This window comes from Neovison vison, chromosome 13 (genome assembly GCF_020171115.1).
Source record: "Neovison vison isolate M4711 chromosome 13, ASM_NN_V1, whole genome shotgun sequence".
Classification (NCBI taxonomy): domain Eukaryota; kingdom Metazoa; phylum Chordata; class Mammalia; order Carnivora; family Mustelidae; genus Neogale; species Neogale vison.
The window spans coordinates 47,487,664-47,497,948 of NC_058103.1; positions in this window are offsets into that span (position 1 = coordinate 47,487,664).

Genomic DNA, 10,285 nt, shown 5'->3' on the forward strand with positions numbered 1-10,285 from the left:
GGCAGAGAGAGAGGAAGGGAAGCAGGCCCCCTGCTGAGCAGAGAGCCAGATGCGGGGCTCGATCCCAGGACCTTGGGATCATGACCTGAGCCGAAGGCAGAGGCTTTAACCCACTGAGCCACCCAGGTGCCCCCTCACCTGCCACTTATTTTAAAGATGGGTTCTTTAACAATGAGAATTTTGTTCCAACTAAGCAATGTCAGGACATCTTTTGGGACACATTTGCCTAATGAACAGTCACCTTTTAACCTTATACTCTTTGAATTTTGCGATCTTGTTTTTACCATTTTACCCATTTTTAAGTGTACAGCTCAATGATAGTAAGTATATTCACAGCATCCACCTCTAGAACTTTTTCATTGTCCTAAGCTGAAACTCTGTTGCCCTTAAACAATAACTCCCATGACTTCCCCCCCTCTACCCCTGCACCTGCCAGCCAGTTTTCTATTTCCTGTCTACAAATTTGACTATTCTAGGTATTCCCCATAAGGAGAAGCCTAGGATTTTGTCTTTTCGTGACTGACTTAATTCACTCAGCAGTGTGTCTTCAAGTTTCATCCATGTTGTTGCTGGTGTCAGAATTTCCTCCTTTTTTAAAAAAAATTTATTTATTTATTTGACAGACAGAGATCACAAATAGGCAGAGAAGCAGGCAGAGAGGGGGGCAGGGAAGCAATGCGGGGCTCGATCCCAGGACCCTGAGATCATGACCCGAGCAGAAGGCAGAGGCTTAACCCATTGAGCCATCCAAGTGCCCCTTCCTCCTTTTTTTAGACTGAATAATATTCCCCTGTACACAGGGGAATTTTTTTATTCATCCATCTGTTGACAGACTTTCCGATGGCTTCTGCCTTCTAGCTATCGTGAATGATGTTGCTATGAACATGAGTGTGCAGATACCAGTTGGAGCCTTGCCTTCACTTTTTTGAGAGCCATGAAAGAATGCCAGGAGAGGCAATCTTGGGTCACACGGTGAGTCTGGGTTTCATTTCGATGAGACACTGCCAGGTGGTTTGCACTGTGGCCGCATCATTTGACCCCCACAGTCATGTACAAGGGGGAATCAATGCTTTTTAAACTCATAACTTCTAAATGCCTTTTGTAAAAGTCTTGTGCTCTCAAGGCCTGCATTTGTCTGGTGACTTATTTACAGAAATATTTAGAATAAAATACTTTGCAGCTGGTGGAGGCGCCCTGAATCCAGAGGTTGTTCTGATGGGTATGTGTACCGGCCAGGCAGGCTCCTCTCTTGCTGGGGGTCTCTCATTCTTCTGACCGACTACAGAGCGAGGTGGGTGTGGGCAGGTATCTCACCCTCGCTCTATAGCCCCAGGGGCAGATAAGACTGCTGGGCAAGCCCCGGTGACCCAACTGTCCTCAGTAACAGAGACCCAGTCTCTTCCAGAATTCTTTTTGGCAGATTTGTGACTGTGTTATCCAAGGTTGTCTCCAAACAGCGCCACCCAGAGGGATTCTGTTTACAATTTACTTTATCTTTGATCATCTTGTTGGATTCTCCTCTGATTTCCTTTGTCTGGTCTTCTAATTAATTGAATCTTAAGCCTTTTCATATCTTTGCTGATGCATGTCTGAGAATTCCTCTGGGTTTCCTTGGACCCGGATCGTTCACATCCTAGGCAGGAATTTGCTTTTGGATGGACTTCTAGCAAGTGATGGCCATTCGATGAGGATCTGTGAGTTGTAATTGTTGTGACCCTTGGCAAGACAAGAGAAGTTTTTAATACCTGAAATATGTGGACCTGACTTTTGTCACTTAGGGTTTGGAAGAGGTGGCAGAAGAGGAAGGGGTGACACAGAGATTCATTCTCATGGGACGGAGAGCCTCTGGAGGGTGGCCGTCATAGTTCTGGGAACCGATGATGCCTGAGGGTTCTCCGAGGATCCTTCTCTAGCTTCTCTTATGCCTTCTGAAAGGTCCCTCTTCCAGACAGGGCTGTAGCCAAGGACTGGGACTTAGAGTGATCGTGTGTGTAAGCGTGTGTGTGTCTGTCCTCTGTCCTCGCTGACACTGCTGAGTTCCTCTGCCGGATCCCTTTCCTCACAGCCTCTAAGTGCAGAAGTGCCCAGACTTCAGATCTTAGAGCTCTTCTCTGTTCTATCTACAGTCATTCCCTAGGGGATTTCTCCCCTTCCTTGCATTAAACAGATCATTATGCTAATAGCTCCCCTTTTGTTTTATTCTTAAAACCCTGCATTTGTTTATCCAACTTCCAACTTATTATCTCAAATTGGTTATCTGAGAAGAATGCTGAATTCAAGGTAAGGAAGACCAAACTCTTCATTTTTTCCACCCAAGTCAATTTTCACCTTCTTTCTTTCCTAGCACTGTAAATGCCCCCTTACCAGTAGCTCAGGCCAACGCTCTTTCATCTTGAGCTTTTCATTCTCAACCATACATCCAATCCAATCTGCAAATCCTGCCACTCTTGTGTCCTAATGTCTATCCGTTCTCACCTCCTTCACTGCCTCCCAAGCAGACCCCTGCTTCCAGGCTTGCCCCTTCACAGGGTTCCCAAGATTGTCCATTCATCACATCACCTCTGTGCTTAGACCTTTAAGAGCTTCTCATTTTATTCCCAGAACCAAACTCAAAGTCTTTGTCATGACCGGAGGGCCCCAGAAGCCTCTACACGATCTGTCTCTGGCTGCCCCTTCCCTCTTATCTTATCCTGCTCTTGCCCCTTGTCATCCATTGTATCTACACTGGACTTCAGACATTCTTCACACTCAGTACTCCTACCTCAAAATCTTGAACCTTGCTTTCCCCTACATCTGGACTGCTCTTCTGTTTCGACATGGCTCGTTCCCTCCCTGTATTCAGGTCTCTGCTCATCTACCACCTCCTCTGAGAGGCCTTGGCTCATAACCTTATGTGGAAAGTCACCCTGAACCCTCAACAATATGGTGGGTCGCACCATATGAAATGGCCATCTTTGTAGGTCAAAAATGGTAGAATAGTGTCAATTTCCATTGGCTCAACACACACACACACATAACATTATCATACTTACCTGTCATCCTTCAAGTATTTATGGTTTGATTGCTTATTTTTGGGCTTATTTGTCTCTTCCCTGGGAGGTAAATATCTTGAAGGCAGTGACCTAGAGAGCTCATTTCGAGACGGCACCTGTAACAAAGGGGCATGGACTGATCACCATCTGCTGTACACCTCTCCTATCTTTGGCCGAACACTTTGATAAATTAAGCTCAGTAGACTACTCTCTGTGCAGACATACTGGCATTTCTGGAGGCTGATCTCTTTCACGCCTTGCCAAGAGCCTTACTCTTCCATCCCCAGATTTCCATTTTTGAGATCCGGTCACCCCTCATATACTATTTTCTCTTTCAGATCATCTGGCTATGGGATCAGACTGCCCTTTCCTCTGAACTTCTGAGAACTGTGTGCTGACTTTCGGATCCATATCAAAGCCTCCCCGAATGGTTTTTCTAGGACATTTTAACCCCCCATGTGAAAGATTCCCAGCACCCCAGCTTCCTACACTTCTGCTTCAGTAATCAGTTTTTAGTTATTCTTCCAAGGTCAGAATTAAATCTAGGAGGAAAGTTCCTTGTGTTTCTTTCTCTTCCTCTGCAAAATGAAATTATCAGCAAGACAAGGTCAAAAGTATACTGTATGTTCTGCTTTTAGAGAAATGAGATTTCCAGTTGAAACTCAGAGGGCTGGTAAGTTCCCATTATTGCTATGACTTGCAAATGTGTCAATTCTGTGATCTTTTTAGGAATATATTATTCAGAGCTCAGTCTTATTTATCTGAGGCTTTATATTCACTTATGTTATGCTAGGTGCTTTCCAAACCATTAACAGTGGATGGAACCCTCCACCACCAATATGACAATGTTTTGGACGTTCCCCAAGGAATGCACCCAAAGACTGTAACTTGAGTTCCTAATGATAGTTGATTCAAAGTGGTTTTTGAATGACACTGTTAATAAAAAAAATTTTTTATGATATTTGTTGAAGGTGGTGAGACAGACTGTATCAAGGACCATTATGAATGTATGGGGAGCACTGCAACGGGATTTCATGGTGGGAGAGAGAGACGGGACTCAACTCAGAATACAGGATGGGCAAGTGGGAATTTATAGCCAAGGAGCATAGTGAGGGTCAATAGATAGAGAATTACTGAGAGGAAACATGTGGGGTAAGGGAGATTGGTCTGGCTAAACTGACCAAACTGAATTCCTGCTGAAGACAAGTCAGGGTGACCAGACATCACCTGGGGGGTGCCGGAGGATGGGCAGCCAGATCAGATACTGAGGGTGGAAGGTTCGGGTTAAAGTGAGTTAGCGGGGTTCTTGACACAAGTAGATTTTTATAATGTGGTGCATGGATGGGCCTAGCAGAAGAATTTAGGAGGTTGAGTAAATCAATGCCTCTTTGCCTCAGGTAGCAGAAGGGAGTGAGAGGGAACAGCACATAGCGGGGATCAAGGGTCTGGATTTGGAGTCACTTGGTTTTGAATCCTAATGCTCTGTGTATTAGGAAAACAGAAAGAAAGCCAGTAACTTTAACAGAAAAGGATTTAACCAGAAGAATTGGTTAAATGGATAGTGGAGATGGAGTATTAAAAAGAAAAACAAAAAACGAGGCCACGGAGGCACAGAGGGATGGTGGCTTTAGGAGGCAGCGACTGCTGCAGGGCTAGTGGGGCAGAGAGAAGAGGACGCGGGTATTAGAACCTTAACGCTCGGAGCAGAACCCTTTATAACTGGGACCCAGAGCTCTGGGTTGACTGACACTGGTATTTCTGAGGATGTGGGAAGTGGTGAAAACCACAACGGGAGAGATGCTGACCCTATTGGGAAGCCAACGGGAGGCAGCAGTCCCTTCTCCTTTGCCCAGCCCGACAGTCTCCTGCTGGCCTGCCAGCGAGGAGCCAGTGACAAAGCAGAAATGTGGCTTGCAGAGTCCGGCCTCAGCATCACAGAGAAGATTGGTTCTGAAGCAGAAAAAAATCGCTTCCTAACCAGTCCAATGGCCTTACAGGCATGACAGAAGCTCTCTTAGCCTCAATTCCTCTCCCTCAATCCTGCAGCCAGAGAGTGACAAAGGAAGGGAGAAAGAAAAAATGGAAAAAGGGAAGAAGAAAGAGGAGAGAAGGGGTAGGAGGGGATGGAAGAAAAGTGAGAGGCACCCTGGGCTTGCGTGGCTACGTCTAGAGGGAGACTCCCCCCCCCCCCGGAGGGGAGGGCTGAGGCTCTGTGGACCATCCCTGGTCCCCCCGGGGGAGACTTTTCCCCTTCGGAACAGATTACATGCTCCATGTGATTTTAATGACTCCTGGGTGTTGCTATGATTTCTGAAAAATCAAGGGAACTACTAAGAGTGGCTGGAGGTATGGGATCATTTTCTAAGAAGTGAAGGCTCAGTGGCTTCGCAAAGGGTGGCGGCAGGAGGTCTTAATGAGTTAGGCCACAAATTAATCCTGTCTTGTTTCTCCTTTAACTGTTTTTTTTTTTTCCCTTGTCTTTGGCGGGCGCTAGCAGCTGTTCCGACTGTGTAATTAAGTCGTTTCTGAAAGAGCTGAGCAGCTGGGTCAGTACTGTATGTTCCAGTGATCATTGGCTGTCAGGCTGAAGCTTAAATTAATATTCTGAACAGTTATTGAATTTAGGCTGCCCCATCTTCATGGAAACCAGCGATGGGAACGATACCGCTATTCAGGCTTCTACTTTCATCAACAAATTCAAGGAGGGATAAAATCCAGAGCCAGCCTGCTATCTCCAGCCATAGTTCTTAGACTAGCTATTGATGTGCAAAGTAGATAAGCCCAAATTGAGTCTGAGGAATTGAAAATGCAACTGTTGGCGGAGGCTGGACGGAGAGGCATGGCCCTGCCACATGGAGGTGTCTTTCTTGCCTTCCAGCCTCGTTTCCTTCCTGGAGAATAAACACAGATTCCCTATAATGCAAAAGGCTTACTTTTGGGAGGTGCAAATTGAAATTTGCTGGCTGTATACACTTATGAAATTAGTTTTGCTGGTGGAAGAAATCTTAATTAAGGGACTGCTCTGAAATAAGGGAGAATAATAAAGTATTTTTCAATATGTTCACCTTGGCACCAGCCACCATCACTTTAATGATCTAATTTCTATTTTTCTTATTTAATGGATGACATTAGATTAGCTTTCCCAACAGTTTCATTTTCAAGTTAATGAAGTCAAAAGCTAAGTACATACAGTAGATCATTAGGGTTTCTCCTAGAACCACCAAGATCCCATGGTCCTGGGTTCTGCTGTTTTGTGACAAGATGGGATTTATCAGAAAAATCAGTCCCACTTTTCATACTAAATGGCTGTGTCCTGTGTATAGGGAGATCATTTAACTATCAGAATTACAGAGGAAGCAGCGTCTCCTCCATGTCTGTAAATTTGCTCCAGTATTGGTTTTTCTGTGACTTTTCATACAAAGAATCAGACAAAAAGAAGAGATTTAATGTATGAAAATCAAAATTTGGGAATTTAAAAACTGATGTGTAGTAACCCAATTATATTAAGTGGTGGGGGACAGGGTTTTAAACATTTATTGAAGGTAGTAACAGGAGTAAAATTTAACTTCTTCTAAAATCTTTTTTGTTTGTTGGTTTGAAGGTGAGACTATACTCACCTTCTCTTCCATCAGTCTTCTTAAGGAAAGAGCACAGGATTTGGGGTTAAAGACCTTAGTTTGCTCATCTGCCATTTCCAGTCAAGATGGAGTAACAGGGAAGAGATTTATAATTCTCACCTAAAACCACTAACAGAAAGAAAGAGAGAAACAATGGTTTTCAAAAATATGGATATTAGAAAACAAAGGACTGTGACTCCTGAGACATGATTTTTATTTTTTAAAATTTTATTTATTTATTTGACAGACAGAGATCACAAGTAGACAGAGGCAGGCACAGAGAGAGGAGGAAGCAGACTCCCCGCTGAACAGATAGCCCGATGCAGGGCTTGATCCCAGGACCCTGAGATCATGACCTGAGCCAAAGGCAGAGGCTTTAACCCACTGAGCCACCCAGGCACCCCCTGAGACATGACTTTTTTAAAATGAGGTGAATCTTACAATCTGTATAAAGTCAATGCAATCCTAAACAAAATTTCAGAAGCCTTTTCTGTAGAAATTGAAAATCTGCTTCTGAAATTCATGTGGAAATGCAAATAAACAAAACAAAACAAAAAAAACCAAGAATATTCAAAACAAGTTTAAAATGAAGAGCAAATTTGGAGGGCTTATACTACCTAATTTCAAGACTCATCATAAAGCTATAGTAATCAGACAGTCTGGTATTGACAGAAAGATAAATAGCGGAACAGAACAGAGATTCTAGAAATAGGGTTACATATATCTGGCCAATTGATATTCAAAAAAGATGCAAAGAAAATCCAATGGAGAAAGGACAGCTTTTTCAATAAATGGTGCAGGAACGACTGGATATCAATTTGCAAACAAACAAATAAGAAATTTGGTACACTCTCACATCATGTAAAAATAAACCAAAATGGATCAGAGACCAAAAGTAAAACCCCAATCACAGAACTTCTAGAACACATAGAAAAAAATCTCTGTGACATAGGGTTAGGCAAAGACATCTTAGATACAGCACCCAAACCATGATCTATAAAAGACAAATTTTATAAATTTGATCTCATCAAAATTTAAAACATCCACTCTTCAAAAGACATTAATAGAAGGAAAAGACAATCTACAGAATGAGAAAAGTATTTGAAAAAATCACCTATCTAATAAATACTCATGTCCAAAATATATAAAGAACTCTTAAAACTCAAAAAGCAAACAACCCAATTTTTAAAAATGGGCAAAAGGTGCTCAAAGTGTAACACACTAGATTGTGGTAGGTCTTAAGGACCAAGCTCCTGGACCTAGTTCAGTACTCTTTTTCCACAGTAATCTCTGCTGCTGGTTGCCTTGGCTAGACTGTGGCAGAGAGGCAATTAGATACTGGGTGTCTTAGCTCTCAGTCCTCTTGCCACCGTGCAAGGTAATTTTTTTAAAAACTACAATGAATTGGAATTAACTTATTAATTAGGCAGAAGGACACCTAGAGATAAAATCATACTAGCTGCAGGAAAAAATCCCTGTGGACTGTACTCCCATGCGATGCATTCCCAGTTCAATCCCCAGTGTCTCTCTAGAGATGCATCCTCGGATTGCTACTGCCCCTGAACCAGAAGCCTGTTTAGAGCTTTACAGCAGGTAATTGCGGGGCTGGACTGAGAAGGCCTCCCTGGTGCATAACCGCTGTCATGGCGCCCTTCCACCACAAGATGGCACACAACTCTCTTCTTTTGGGAGGGAAGTCAGCGCTGCAGCCAAGTCTGAAACGACGCATATTTCAAACCAGAGGAAGATGCATTTATTTTTAAAACGGACTTTCTTTTTTTTTTTTTTACGAATTTATTTATTTATTTGACAGAGTGAGAGACAGCGAGAGAGGGAGCACAGCAGGGAGAGTGGGGGAGGGAGAATCAGGCTTCCCGCAGAGCAGGGAGCCTGATGTGGGACTCGATTCCAGGACCCTGGGATCACAACATGAGCCCAAGGCAGACACTCAACAACTGAGCCACCCAGGTGCCCCGCACTTATTTTTAAAAGTTGCCCCCTTCACTCTGAAAAATGGCTGGAACAAAACGATGAGCACAGAAGGAGATTCTGCTTGCCGGAGAGGTGATGGGAGAAAGGAGGCTGCGACTAACGGTCTCCTTGAGACTTGACCTTCACGTTCCTGAATTCCTCTTCTACTTCCCATAGAGACCTGTGTTCCTGATCTCTTTTCCCATAATGACGAGGACATGTGTTTCACGCTTCCCTCCATGTTCTCTGCTGCTGACCATCCACTTCGGACATTACTTGCTGCTGTTGGGATGCCAGTCCAGGCACAGGAAGTTGATGTTATTCTGTGTCTCACCTGGACTACAACCAGGCCTGGGCGGCAGCCCTGCCCCTCCTCCAAGCTGCGACTCCACACAGCCCTCTGCTGATAGGGCCACCATCTTCCTTCCAGATCCCTCCTCCTCACTGAGATCCATCAGCTGGCAAAAAGCATATTATGGAGCCGAAAGTCATTTGTATACCTCCCGAAGAGCTCATACATCTCACTCAAAGAGAGGAGTGAGCCTAAAGTAAGAGAAGCCTGGCACTTCAATCCCATGTCATCATTATTCCTAGGAAGTCTTGAGGAAATGTGGATCAGACATACAGAAAATCATTGCAATGTAAAACCAAGGGGGTGGGAAGGGCGAGTTTGAGATGATCTCCAAAGGCTGAGTGGAAGTTAGCTAGTTCTAGGTGGGCAGAGGTGTGGGGCTGGCGGGAGGGAAAACGTTCTCCATAGACACGACCACATGCAGGCCTGAGGTGAGGAAGAGCAGACGCGAGCAGTGTGCCCAGGTTGTTCTGTGGTACTAGAGACTGAAATGCAGAGAGTCACTGAGGAAGCCGCCCCCATGACAGGTGGTTGCTAGACACAAGGGCCTGATGTTCCCTAGTCAATGGCTGAGCCTCTGACTCTGAGGGATGGACTGAACCCCTGACGAGTTTGACAAAGATGGTGTATGATTTAAATAAATCATTCTATCCTTGAGGTGAAGGACAGATTAAGGAAAGATATTCCTGAATCCTGGGAAAGTGGTTGGGAAGCCATTGTGTTAATTCAGGCAGGAGAGGATGTGGGCTGAGCCAGGTCGGTGGTGAAAGCGTAGAGAGGAGCAGGCTGAGAAGGCTCCTGCAGGAGACTCCGTCAGCCAACTGCATGTGAGGCATCAGGGCGACTCCTAAGTGTCTGGCTTATAAGAGTAAGGAGCTGTGGCTTCAGGAGGAAAAGCTGATTTGGAAGGAAGGGGACAAAATAGGATTTGGGTTTGTTGAGTCTAGAGTGCTCAGGGGACATCGAGCTGGAGATGACCAGCGGGCAGGTAGTGATAGCCGAAACCTGGTCAAGGGCCTGGAGCAGTGGTATTTACTGGGAGATGGCAACGGAGAAGTGTGGTTAAAACCAGGACGGAGAGTGAGACGGTCCTGGAATTGAGTGAAGAGGAAGGAAGGCAGTGGGTTACAGCCGATTCCTTTTAACATTGACAGTGAAGGGATAAGAAGCAGAAGAGAAGTTAACAGAAAGAGAAATCCATCCAGGAGACAGAAAAGGAATGGCAGGGAGGTGTAAGTCGAAGCAGGAAAGGACTTTGACTCCAAATGATTAGAAGGAAGGAGTCCGTGGTTTCAGTGAAGCCAAGAGGCCCA